The sequence below is a fragment of the Megascapheus bottae genome, chromosome 24 (assembly GCF_031878675.1).
Source record: "Megascapheus bottae isolate mThoBot1 chromosome 24, mThoBot2.hap1, whole genome shotgun sequence".
Taxonomy (NCBI): Eukaryota; Metazoa; Chordata; class Mammalia; order Rodentia; family Geomyidae; genus Megascapheus; species Megascapheus bottae.
Window position 1 is genome coordinate 16,340,064 of NC_143532.1, and position 14,205 is coordinate 16,354,268.

Consider the following 14,205-nt stretch of genomic DNA (forward strand, 5'->3'; position numbering starts at 1 on the left):
CGCAGCTCCACGAAGGCATGAACGCCATCCGAAGGCGCCTGGCCAGCGCGCGGGGACCGCACGGCGCTCGCCACCCTGGGCAACCGACCTCGAGTCCCTCCAGCCATTTGTGAACCCGGAGGCTTGCGATCCGCCCGTGCGGAGCTGCACACGGGTACGTAGCCTGCCAGTCATGGACAGGGGCAGTTTCGGGTCGGACACCTTTGGCACCCCGGTTCCTCCTCCGATCCCCCTTCCTGGGGATGGTGGAGGAGGGTGGTTTGCCTTGGCGCGGGCTCAGATCTATCTCTGTATTTTGCCATTTGGTTGAGGTGGCCGGGGAGGGGGGGAAACCATCTATTATTATTATTATTATTATTATTATTATTAATTTGGCCTGGCAATTTTTGCAAACTGCTCCGCCAGCAGATTCGGCTGGGGTGCCGAGCTCCGGGCTGTGCCTCTTTGGTTTCCCGGCTCGCTTGTCTCCCTCCGTGGGGGTCGCCTGGAGACTCCGCCGCCTGGCGCCGCCGCCGCAGCCCCGCGCGCGCCTCCTCGGCGGGGTCCGTGCGGGAAGGGGAAAGCTCCCCCCCGCCGCCCACCCTACGACGCGGGGCCGACGTGTGCCATCGCCGCCTGGCTGGACCTCCGCAGCCCCCAGGCGTGGGTGACCACCCCGGTGGCAGGGATGGACAGGGGTGAGGGGGGGCGGCCACCGCTCCATCGCCGCGCGTACCCCTCGATCCAGGCTTTCCCACAAGTGGCCGCTCCAGCTTGGGGGCGGGGAGCGAGGCGTGGAGGGGGGGCGCGGTGCCCGCTGCAAACTTGAGGGGCTTCGCTCAAGGCTGCCCTATGTCAGGGTAGAACCCCCTCCCCCCCCAAAAAAAAGCAGGGTTGCGCAGGCTGCGCTCCCTGAGGCCCCCCCGGAGCTCGGGACGCCTCCTTCGCCCCTTTGCACACCGCAGAATCTGGAGATGCGCTTGCAGTCATCTGGCCGTGCCGCATCCTGGAGGCCAGGGTGGATGGGGGGAGAGCGGGCGGCGCCCCTCCTAGGACCAGGAGAAAAGGGGGGGGGGTTCATGCCAGTGCAGGGCGTAACAGGTTCATGAGGGGATCTCTTCCCATTCTCCGGGGTTCCAGCCAAGACTGGGCATGGAGAAAACGTGCCATGGCCACTGCTGATAACCAACAGGTATCCTCCATGTATCGCCTCTGCTTTTTTAGAAATGTTTTCCTCTCCAAGACCAAACACTTCCCCCACGCAATCTGGTCATATATGTATTTTATTTTCAAAGTTTTCTGGACGTAGATCCTTCCCCCACCCCACCCCGCACCCCGGCGGCACAGAGCCGAGTGGTCACGTAAAGGGCTAGATTTGCCCACGCGGAGTGGAACTAGCAGTTGCTGCTTGCTTGAGTGGCTAACTGTAAGAAATCAAACAACATTCATTGTTTATTGTTGCAAACGCACAACATTAGTCCATAATGGGAAGAGGAAAAAAAAAAATCAGGCTGGCATGCTGCTCACTTGGGCTCCTATGACAGGACTGAGCTTGTAACCCAGGCTAGAGGCAGTGAGAGAAGGGCCCTTTCAACTTTACCACGACTGCCTCAAGAATTCCGCAAGTTGCCTCTTTAGGGGGTTACCATCCGACCATCCCTGGGTGTGCAGAGCTGCTAATCCTATCAGCGGGCTGTTTCTCTTGTCATTTGGCTTCACGGTATTTGTGGGCTGGCCGTGGGAAACAGCCCATGCTTGAGAAGGTATTTCAGAGCCACGTCCTCTCTCTTGCATCTGGCACCATGGGCCAGCAGAAAGAAGAGCGAGGGTCGGTCAGGGCCCTTTCCAAGCGCTGGTTCTCTGTCGAATACCCCTGACAGCTATCTCAGTGATGTGGTACCCTTCCTGCGCTGTCACCTCTGCCTTTATTCTAGGAGCATTTCCAATGGGGGGGGGGTGTGAAGGATTATGTGTGTGGCTAAGGGGAAAAAAAAAAAGATATTTATGTAAGATCGAGAGTGGGGATTTCCATCCATTCAGACTGCATGCAGAATCAGCCTTGTCGTTAACATGGAACATCACCGAAATGTCTCCCTGGCTGTTTTCATCCGTGTTCAGTTTTGCTCTGTGTGTGTGTGTGTGAGAGAGAGAGAGAGAGAGAGAGAGAGAGAGAGAGAGAGAGAGAGAGAGAGAGAGAGAGAGAGAGAGAGAGAGAGAGAGCACTAGTCTTCAATTGAGAAGAAAGATGTATCCTGTGGGTTAGATTACTCTTTCCTCGTGGGGAGTTCTTCATAATCATCTTGTCCAGACACGTTTTTCCACTTCCCTGAGCTCTCTGGTTGAGAGAAATTCTAGGTTTTTTTTCCTCCATAGTGACTACTGATACCGATAATAATATTCTGCTCCTGGGCTTTCGCAAATGTGAAGCTTCTTGTCACATTGTCATTTCATGCTGGAAGTAAAATGCTTTGATTTAAAATCCAAGATTTCAAATCACTTTGTGGAGTTTAAAGAATCAGTTTTGTGAATTAATTTTCTTTTCTTTCCTTTTTCTCCCCACCCCTCCTCCTTCCTCTTTACTCTGAAGAGGATCAGAAGTTGAAGGAAATTTCTCCTGTGAAGGAGTGTTTCTAGCAACTCAGGAGATCACCACTCTCAGGGCTGTTCTTGCTCTTGGTTCCATTCCCGCATTGGCCAGGAGAGTATCACAAAAGCAGCCAAGTGTTTTAGAGTCATTGGCCAGCTATTTCTGAAATCTGTGTTTATAATATGGATCGCAGTGCTGCTCTGCAAAGTTTGTTCATCCTCTTATTCAAATTGGATCTTAGATTTCTAATGATCTTTGCTACTAATAATCAATCATCCTGCTTTATGACTTATTGTCTCATGAAACCCTCCAGACTCCAGATGATTCATGACTCTCTGCACCCAAGACCATATTGTTTCAGTTCTGCATTGCTGGTGTTGGGATGCCTTGCCTAAGTTCCCAATGTTGTACGAATTGGCTGAAGAACAGATCACACTGAAACAGCCATTGCTAGACAAGTAGCCCCATTTATCTACTGTTCCCCTAAGAATCCTGAAGGAAAGGATGGCCTTACCTCGGAAAATAATTTTACTTGACTTTTACAAAATATAAAACCATGGTCAAGGCAGTATTTGACTAAAGGGCTTGATTTAGCACTGCACACAGTTGGGGAGCCACCGGTAAACTGCTTTCTGTCAATATCAGACAAAACTAACAGAAAACCATCACATTTGCTCAGCAGGATGAAGTAGACCACTAGTTTATAAATATAATTACAATGTAACATTTCCTGAAAACTAAGCAAAGATATAGGTCTGATGTTCCTAGAGGACCAGATAGTTAGAACAACGTAAAATAAAATTTAAAAAACAACTAAAGAATAAGGAGAACATGTACATTATAGAATTTGTAGCGCAGGTTTTGCTTTCTAAGGTGCTTGTCATTGTTTCTTGATGTGGAGAGGAACAAGATTGTATTTCGACAACTGTTCAGAAAACCTCATCTGTATTAGTAAATTAAAGCTTTAAGAAAAACTGATCTGTATTTTTCTACTCAGGAGTGCTTTATCTCCCATGGCTTTATCAACATTCCTCTATGAGCAAATGTTTCATGAAAAACCAAAAGTGTCCAGTGAGTAAAGTGGCATTGAACTGGCATTTCCATCTGCTTGTGTGGTCCATCACCAAAGCTTTATAGTTGACAGATCAAGAGACAAGCATATTCTGGGTCACATTACAATTATTGCTACAGAGAGCCCCAATACTTCCTTTTGAAAATATTATGCTCAGTGATGCTGCTGACATTGGTTTCAGTAATCTTATATTTAGCACAAAGTTACTCAATGAGGTGGAGAGAGCGAAGAAGCCACATAGTTTTCATTTTGGTGTTTTCTGTTAAGCTCTGTTGGCATTATTGAATACAATGAAATGAACTTTGATTTAAGTTTAGGGAAACACTCCTAACATAGATTTCAGAATACTGATATTAACCAAAGCAGATTCTTACAGCTCCTGAAATGTATCAAGAAGCACACGCACACACACACACACACACACACACACACACCACAAAACACAAGCAGCTTACTTCTTGAAAGTGTGCCCAGGTAGTTAACTCATTTATTGCTTCAATATGAGAGTTCAATATGAGTTTCAATATGCCTTCTCAATTGCCTCAGTGATCAATTTATTTAAGGGATGTCTTTCCTGGTGGAAATTTCTCCCCAGAATCCCACAAGTTCATAGTTATTTTTTCCCCTGGTGCAGAAAAGCCAATATTTGATATGATAGATGCTTAATTAATGAAGGAGATATGAATCCATTTTTCTTTCATTCAAACAGAAAATTGGGATGCACACTCTTTTCCCCTGAACTGTTGGTTCATGTCCCTGGAACCCACTTCAGATGTAACCACGAGTAGAAAATTAGTTGAACCTGGCAACTTCGAAAGGTCAGAAAAGAAATAAGTTCAAAGGATGCCATTTTGATTCTTCTCTCATACGTGGTTCCTAACGAAAATCTCCATCACTGGTCTGTGACATAGCACAAAGTCCTATTTCCTTTTTCTATCATATCCCAAGCTTTTATTTCATGAGTTTTAAAATGTCAAGAGGTATCCCTTATCATAAACATCAACCACCTTTTTGCCTATACACATCTTGGTTTTATTTTAAGTTCTTTTGATAGAGTAGGAATGTAGAGATGTGATTTTTTTTTCTGTCTGGAAAGTATCATAAAACAATAAAGGTTGAATTTACAAACTTTATCCATTTTCCTTCCCCTACATCCCTCCCCATTGCTAAAGAGGATTGCAAATGCCAGAAGGTTGGTTGGTTCAGGGCCAAGTACAGAGTTAATGCCCAGCAATCATTTATTTAATGCATTAATAAATTAGCAAAGATTAGGCCCCTCTGTCTTCTCTAAGCTATTTTTATTAAAGGAAAGGAACACAATCATATCCAAAGTTCAATGCTGAGACTTCCCTTCCCCAACTTTCTCTCCAGGCATTTCGTAAATCTTCCCAAGTCTATTTGTAGACACAGCTTTTTCTCGATTTTTAAAAAAATCAACCTTTGTGTATCTTCTGCAAAGCATTATTTTCTCCTTCAGCAATCATTTTTAAAATGATATGGGAATATAAGAAAAGGACGCAAGTCAGTCTTGCAAATACAAGAATTAACTCCAAGGTGTCAGTTGTATCAGATTGTTCTTATGCCACATGTCCTTGAATGGGGGGGAAATGTTTTCATCGTGGAATTATTCTACAAGAAACTCTTTTGCACATTTTCCTTGGTTGGAATATGGTTTAAAAAAGTCACTTGAAATGTAGGAGTATGGCTCAGTTTGAAGAGAGCTGGCCATTGAGCTAATGTGTCAGGTAAAGAGTTTGAGTCCCAGTAACAGCCCCCAAAATAATACTAATAATAACTTGAGAAGAACTTCTTTCCACTCTTTGCCCCTGAATGAATCTTGCTCTTCATCTCATATATGCATGTATATTTGAGAATATTTAATGAAGCAGTACATTTTAACTTTGTGTAAAGTGAAGTCTTGGTAGATTCTGAAGATAATCTCCTATGTCTTCTTTTTTTCTTAATTAGAGAATGCTTTATTAGTTTTCTGTAATCAAACTCACTTAGATAAGACCTTACATACTTAATACTGAGCATTTATTTCTTTATGTTGCTTTTAGTCAGCAGAGTATCTGCCTGCACACATGCACAAAGGAGACACATAGTCCATAATGAGATGCTTTTGTAGATATAGTTATTGATAGTTCATGCGTGTTGAAGCTATATCTTAAATGTGTTGAATATATGGAGAAGAAATAGCAAATGAAATCTTCATCTTCCCTGAAAACATCATTATGTGAAATAGTCGTATTATATTTGTTTTCTATTAACAGTTATAACAATATTCACCTAAGCTTGTATATTTTTTGGTGTTACCAGATAGAGGAATTCATAATAAGATGATTTGATTTGTGATGTGTCACAAATGTCATAAAAGTACATAGAGAGACAGACACAAATATGATGGGGAAATAATTTCCTTTCTTACACAGGCAATCTCATTTCCAAAATCTGACATGAAAATTACAAGGGCACACTTCATTCTTTGTCTATTACTGTCTGAGCTTGACGAATAAAATTTAACTTAATGTCCACATTCAAAATAGGATTGTTCAGAAAACGCAAACTAATCAAGCTGATTGTAATTAAAAAAGTAGAAAAAACCCTGTGCCTTTAGGTATCTTTCAGAGTCTCTCCAGTATAGTAATGGAAGATAATATACTTATTTTAGAATATCCACAATTAGGTCCTATAATTTTTTAGGAACTATACATTATGAGGATAACACAGTATATTTTTTTAAAATCAAATGTCTATCTGTCTACCTATATAACATCTATGTTTATAGTTCATATTACCATGGTCATGGGTCATTTTTAAATTATGTAGCCTTTGAAACCTGAACGGACCACAGTAAGCCACACATGAACATGTACTACTAATGGCTCTGTCACATAATTGCAAAATCTTAACTTACTATTCTGGGATATTGGCTGCCGTTCAATTTCACAATAAGCAATCTTGTAGCCCTAGTTTATGTGAGATAACTTAATTGACCATTTTCTCATTTCTATTTTTTCTCCTTTCATTTCATTTGTTAAATTTTTGGTTGTGCTGTGTTTGAACTCAGAATCTCATGTTTGCTACAATATCACTCTGTCACTTGAACTCCTCCTCCAACTCTGTTTGAGCTATTTGGGGGATGAACTCTTGCAAAAATGTCTACACATGGGCTCAAAGTTGGGCCTAGTGGTAGATTGCTTACTTGACATGCACGAAGACCCAAGTTCAATTCCTCAGTACCACATATATAGAAAAAAGCCAGAAATGGTGCTGTGGCTCAAGTGGTAAGGGCTCTAGCCTTGAGAAAGTCCAAGAACAGTGCCCATGCCTTGAGCTCAAACCCAGGACTGGCAAAAAAAAAAAATGTCTGCATGAGCTGGCTTCAAACTCAGATCCTCAGATCTCAGCCTCCTGAGAAGCTAGGATTACAGGCATGAGCCACCAGAGACCTGGCATTTCTTATTTCTTAAATGTAAAAAGAGAAGTTGATTTCTAACTATTGCCAACTGTGCTAAAGTTGTTTAAAATCAATTTACAAAATGGTGTCGAATCTTTTTGGAAAAGGATTTACTATTGGAATCTAGACTGCTCTTTCTGTCTCTGTCTCTGTCTCTCTCTGTCTGTCTCTCTCTGTCTCTCTGTCTCTGTCTCTCTCTGTCTGTCTCTCTCTGTCTCTCTCTGTCTGTCTGTCTCTCTCTCTCTCTCTCTCTCTCTCTCTCTCTCTCTCTCTCTCTCTCTCTCTCTCTCTCTCTTCTCTCTTTCTCTGAAATGAGGAGCTACTTCCCCTATAAAAAAAAAAGAGATAGCAAAGCATGGATTTTAGGTGATGATTACAGATTGATTACAAGTGAACAGGGTGAGCATGTTACAGATACTGTCTGCACTTTGTTCTTTCAGCCAAAGAAAGTTATTAAAAAGAGGAAAAAAATATCATCTTACCCATAAGAAGAAGAGACATGATTGGGTTTAATATGTAATAATATAACCCTTTGGAAACAGTAAAACTTTTCAGTCACTAATTGTGTATTAGATGTAAGTAAGAAGAAATATTCATATTAATGTTAAGTAATTTCTACCCATTTTGGGTTCATGCCAATATCTTTTTTAAAGCAAAAACACAAAAGTTTATTCATTACATTGGATTCCCTACACCACTTGGTGTACAAAGAAAGAGACTGGAATAAAGTAATTTTTTTAAAAAAATGGAGTCATTGTTCTGTTGAACATTGGTGACAGTAGCAAATGTGGTTGCTACACGATGCTGTGTTTAAAGACTTTTTTCTTCAATCCTCGCTGGTAGTAGGAAACACAGACTATCCCTTTCCTCAATGACTCCAAGTGCCTGTGTCATTTCTTTCATGAATGTCAGAGCTGTGATTTATACTCTATCTACTGAATTCTGATACCAGTACTCTTAACAACTATCTCCTGAATCACCGATGGTTTGTTCCCAATACCACCAATTATCCTGATTGGTTGATATGACTTTAAAGGTCAGCTGAATTATTTTCAAGCATGAGGCCTTTGGTTATCCAGTTCTGCCTGTGTGATTCAGGTTAGCCAAGGAAGCAAAGTTCTAGAGCAGCTTCCTTTTATCACTGGCTCTGTAATTCATAGGAGAAGAAATGTTTTACCTTCTAGGGAAGAATGTCAGTACTTTAAGAAAGACCAGCAGAATCATTAACACCCTCATGATCTTAAATAAAATTGTGATTCCAAGAATGTTTAAGAAATACAGATTTGCTTGTTAACCTGGAGAAGGGAGCCTTATTTTGACTTTCTTGTCTTTTCTCAGTCTTTTTTTATCCCATTCTGAAATCTATGTAGAGAAGATACTATGTGATAGGTGAATAAAATTTTGAACTACTTCTTGCACAAAGACACAGCATTTGTTTGTTTGTTTGTTTTGCTAAAGTTTGGGGCAATTATACAAGGAAGAAAGAAAAAGACTACATTTTTTTTAAAGGAAACATTTCAGTAACAGAAAGTTACAAGAGTTATATGTGAATAAAAAAAAGCAAATGGTGTGTTCATGGACATATTGACATCTGGTTGGATTTTGATGTAAAAAATATCACCCAAACTGTTGTGTTTTGGTATAAGAATAAAGGGGCAAATGAAAACACTATTTGTGCCCATAAAATATCTTGAAATCCCTTTGTACCAAAGGAATCTCATCAGGGCATTCTTTGGACTCCAGGAAAAAAACGATCCCTTAGTGTTATTTATGTTTGAACACAGGCAAGAATTCCATTCTAAAACTCAAAAGCTATCCTTACCTATGCAGCGTCAGTCACCCAGGGCTTTCCTTGAATTGCACTGGACACATGCTGAATTACAGTCCCTTCATTCCTGAAATATCACTTTGAATTCAGTGTGCATTTAGCTGTTTTGAAGCAGGCTGCTAATGGTTCTAAATTCAAGGTCAGAAACATTTTTTTTAATAGAAACTCTCCAGCCCTGTGTGTCATTTTTGCTCCCATAAAATAGTGTGACCACTAAGTCCAATGGATAATAAAAGCATAATTTCCTGTCAACCACAGTAATCTCCTGGATTCCTGAAAAAACTGTATGAGCCTGTTTTTGTTGGTGGTGGTGATGTTGTTTTAAACTTCAGCTATCAGCATATATCTCCTCATTTGGAACTTTTAATTTGTGTTGGTTATAAAACTGATGGTATAGTATGTTTCTACATTATGATTTAGCATGTCTGAGGATTGAGAATTCACCTTAACAGAAAACATTGATGACAACAGAGCAAGACCCACTCAGTAATAATTAGCTCTATCTCTCATCCATGGAGCAGGAACACCAGATTGAATGTATCTTATCCAGAAGAATATATTCTATACTGGGGGCAATTTAAAGATTCTTTTATATTATATTCTTTCAGAGAGGCTAAAAGCTCCCCATGTCAATCGGGAGATATAAATCAACCAGGCAGCATTATCATATAACATCCATTCTGTGGTTGGGAGATATAAAAACGAATTGATTTCCCTTTTGCTCAAGCTTTACAACCTTGCTTAATTTCTTCTCAGAGAGTTAAGAAGTTTGTGTATGCAGCAACTATTCACAACATTTATTAATTCTCATAACACTGACATCACATTTGATTGCATCTCAAGAATTCCTATAAAGCTGAGAGTAATTGGCCAATAGACTAAGAGGATCACATTAGACTCTGTCATGGTAGAGATGCAGACATATAAATGGCAGCATTCTCATGATCACAGTAGAATTCCACTTCTCTGTAATGGAAGATCACAATAATAATCTTCCTCACTGACTGATAGTGTGAGTGTGGATTTGAACACATCTGTTAAGTGGACAGTTTTCCTCTATATCACACACACACACACACACACACACACACACACACACACACACACACGTGAGTACAGGGAGAGGGTTGTGCCATCATAGAAAAGCCCCCTATATCCTTTCACCTTAGTTCAGTTTCTCAAGGTCACTTGGACTTGCTGACTCCTGTGTGCAGCTCAGAGTTGCTAGGTAATCATGGGAACGATGTTAAAAGACATTGAAGAGAAAGTGTCTGCGTCCCACCCCTACCACTGGCTCCTTCCACAAATCTCAAGGAAGTCTAGACTAAGAGCAGCTCTTATTTCCAGTCTCTATCCTCTGTAAGCATGGTCCTCAGATTAGTGGCATCTTCATTACATTCTGCATTTCTAATCAGAAATCAGTTCTCTTCTAGCATTGACTGGATATTAATCTGCATTTTTGCTAAATGATCTGCATGCATATTAATTTTTGAGACGATTACAGTGGGCGGCGACGCTAGAATTAAATCTTTCTCTGACTTCAAAAGGTTGATGGTTCAATTTTCAGCACTTTGCAGAGCTGATGAGTGACTGCTTTGTAAGTTTCAAATTGGTCAGAGGGGAAGCACTTCTCTAATGATAATTTAAAAACACTACAAAATAGATGCCTTCTTTTCATTTAGAGAATAATTTGTGAATTATTTTTGTCAGTTTAACCATTACTGATCTTTCTTTTTATCAAATACAAAAATTTCCTCAGGTTTGAGACACCTAGTTTGCACACACACACACACACACACACACACACACACACACATCATTCTAAGTATCAGTTTGCTTATCTCTACAATGTGAATGATGATAATACAATAAAAGAACAATACTGGTTGAGTTATATTGAAGAGTAGGTAGGTGAATATATATATACATACATACACAGATATATACGTGTGTGTGTGTGTGCACATGAGTGTGGTTGCGTGTGTGTGATTGCCAATCCTGTGGCTTGAGCTCAGACCTTGAGTGTTGTGTCTGAGCTTTCTCACTCAAGGCTAGCACTCTACCATTTGAGGTACAGCTACTCCTCTGGAGTTTTGTAGGATAGATGAGCTTCAAGGTTTTTCCTGCCTAGATGGCTTTGAATTGCCACGGTTAGATTTCAGATTCCTGAGTAGAAAGAATGACAAGCATGAGGCACTGGCATTGACTATCTCCTTACTATTAATCTTGAGGTTTTACCAGTATATTCTGTTATAGCAAATGATGTTGGCTTTCCGCTACATGAAACTAACTCAGCTCACTTCAGTAAATTGTGATTTAATAATAGAGGAAAGTCCAAGAATTGGCTAAAAGTGTTCTGAGTTAATATAGGAGGATTTCAGTTCTAAAAAGTTGGTGAACAGAAGAAGTGGTTGTGTTTGATGGTGTGTTTGAACAAGAGAGTAAAATGTTTTGCACTTGAACTGAGATGCTTTCTCTTCCACACATCTTCCAGGGAACCAGGGAAATCACAGCCCTGCCTTCCACCTTAATTTTCCTATGAAGACTGAAAAATTCCACATTCTTTCTGTGACACGTCGTGGCCTTCCATTTTCCTTTGAAAAATCTAACAACCCCTTCACAAAGTGAGACTGTTTGGTAAGGGACAAGATAGAGAGGATTACCAGGGTGAGTTTGATAGATAAGGTAGAAAGATAGACTAATTAGGATCTAGGTGACTCTTCTGAAAAATAATTTGACAATTACCTTAGGTTATAATGGCACTGGGAGAGCCTGGATAAGTTTTGTGATTTTGCTCCAATTGAAATTCCCTTCTAATTGAATCCCTCTTGAGTGGGTTAACTCCTTCCTAGCAACATAATAACACCTTCTCCAAGATTTGAATACTGTCATAATGAGTGGCATGTCATAGCTATTTGTTCTCCTAGCTCTCATAAGACAATGCATCCCCTAATACCGTAATGATATGCTTCTTTTATCTTGGCCAGTTAGACAGCTAGATATCTTGCTTTCTGAAAATAGAAGGGTTGCCTTTGTATTCTCAATGACTAATACATCCTCTAGGAGGATCAAATATTTACATAATGAGAAAGGGGATCATCGTATGAATTTTGGAGTTATATTACCTAGGTTTTGTCCTAACCAGAGAGGTTCCTTGAACAAGTCATTGCATGAATTCTCTGCCTTAATTTCAAGCACTAGCCAATAAGGAATTGCAATCCTTACTTAACTTCAAGATGTGAAGACAATAGTTACACCCATATTCCTTCATTATTTTATTCATTCTAATGAATGAACTAATATATTGTACAAAATTGCTTTAGGTTTGTTTTTATATTTTACCTGATTCTAGGGGGTGTATAAATTTAATGCAGAGCCTTTCTTTTCCTTTCCTCTGAGTTCAGGCATGAAATGATACACTCAGAGATCCTGGATTAGTTTAATGATGTTATTCCTCTCCATTTGGTTATCTGAAATATCTTTTCCCTTTGACATCTTCTGAATTGGTTGATTCTTTTTTTACCATTTTGTGTTGACACCAGATCTCTGTCGTGTTATACTAAGTGCCAGAGGGGCAGTTTCCAAACAGGAAGTGTATAGTAGGAATTTCAGTTGGGATTCATCTTTCTTATTTCACAGATAATTCACAGGATGGACTAGGAAAAGTGTTTGATCCAAATTTACGTGCTTAGCATCCCATCTTATCCTAACTGCAGTAGCAGCATGACCTCCTTATCTGGTCCTCTGAACAAGCCAGAGTCATATTATTATCATTATTTTGGAGATACTTCATATAAGTTAATGTCTAGTTTTATAAGTCATATGGGAAAGGACTACAATTCACACCAACTGTAGAACTTGGGACAAGTTCAAGGAACTTGAGCAGAAGGGAGGAAATAATGTACAGCAGGTATATTTAGAGAAAACAAGTCCCTTGAATCCAAGAACAGTTTAGGCTGAGGCACTGTGGTTAGGAACATCTTACTATCTGGGGAAATGGTTCAGCTCCAACTTTACCTGCCTTTCCCAGTATGAGTTCTGCATCATCTCTGCTGCACCTCAATCCTCCCTCCATCATGCTACATGAGGGAACATTTTGTGCACCTGTGTCACTCCAGTACCTTGACTACCTGCAACAGAAATTGTACAAACCATACCATTTGCTTCTGCTCCTTTGTCACTACTACTTTCATAATCTGTCTTGACCTAAGCCAAGCATTACAGTTTGTTGAGTATTTGTCATGTTTGGGCTACTTCTTATCATGTCTTGATGGTCATTCATACTCTTAGTGCCCTGTAAGCTAAGAATTATGATCATTGTCATTTTACAATAAGAAAACTGAAGCCTAGACACTCTGAGTATCCCATCTGTCATTACAGAAGGAGTCCAGTAAGGAAAGCTGTGATTCAACTCTATGTCTGTTGCTTCCAGCAGACAATGTCCAGAATATTCCAATGTTTTCTTAGCATCTCCCTGCCTATCTCTAGGAAAGGATATAGCATGCCAAAGACACGGCATGAAGACCTTTGAATTAAGTGGAATGACAATTGGGGAAATATATATATATATATATATATACAGATATTTAGAAATTCCTTTATTTATTTATATATTTATTTGTTTACTTATTTTTGCCAGTCCTGGGCTTGAGCTCAGGGCACTGAGCACTGTCCTTGGACTTTCCCAAGACTAGAACTCTACCACTTGAGCTACAGCAGCACTTCTGGCTTTTTCTACGTATGTGGTAGCCAGGAATCGAACCTTGGTCTTTGTGCATGCTAGGCAAGCACTCTACCACGAGGCCAAACTCCTGGCACTTTTTGTGTGTTTTGCTATCTGTTTTCCAAAGGTTGCAACATTCTGTAATTTCACGGGGCTGAAAAGCTGAAAGGAAGTCTTTGGGGAAGACTTGATTCCTTAGTATGGTGCTAGATTTTAGGGAAAGGAGAAGACATAGTTCAGGACTGCTTTCTCTGAGTTGTTCCCTATTCAAAGCTGTTTCTTTCCATTTCCAAAACAGCCACTGTTTTCCTTGGTTCCCTTTGTCATTCATCTGGGTGGGGTCATTTCCAAGTGAAAGTCCCAGTGATTGAGCTGAGCCAAGAAACAGTGGGGCAGCTAGGTGCTGTTCACGACTTCATTAGCTCAGATACTGCAGTATTTAATAGTTGAGTCCGTGTCTGTCTCTTTGTTGCCTTCACAACGGCCACTCACCAGCCCAAGTAAAGTTTAATGACTTTCTTGTCTTTTCTCATTCTGAGCCAGCTTGGAACCAGGG

General features: G+C 40.5%; 1 protein-coding gene across 3 annotated transcripts in view; it reads left to right on the top strand.

Moving 5' to 3' along the window:
• Cdh8 (cadherin 8) overlaps positions 1–14,205 on the top strand; it is a 299,684-nt gene that overhangs the window by 350 nt on the left and 285,129 nt on the right. For all 3 annotated transcript variants that reach the window (XM_090357535.1, XM_090357534.1, XM_090357533.1), the window contains exon 1: positions 1–154. This exon is cut by the window's left edge and continues 350 nt beyond it. The gene's annotated coding sequence lies outside the window, so the exon portion shown is untranslated. The remainder of the gene's footprint in view (positions 155–14,205) is intronic.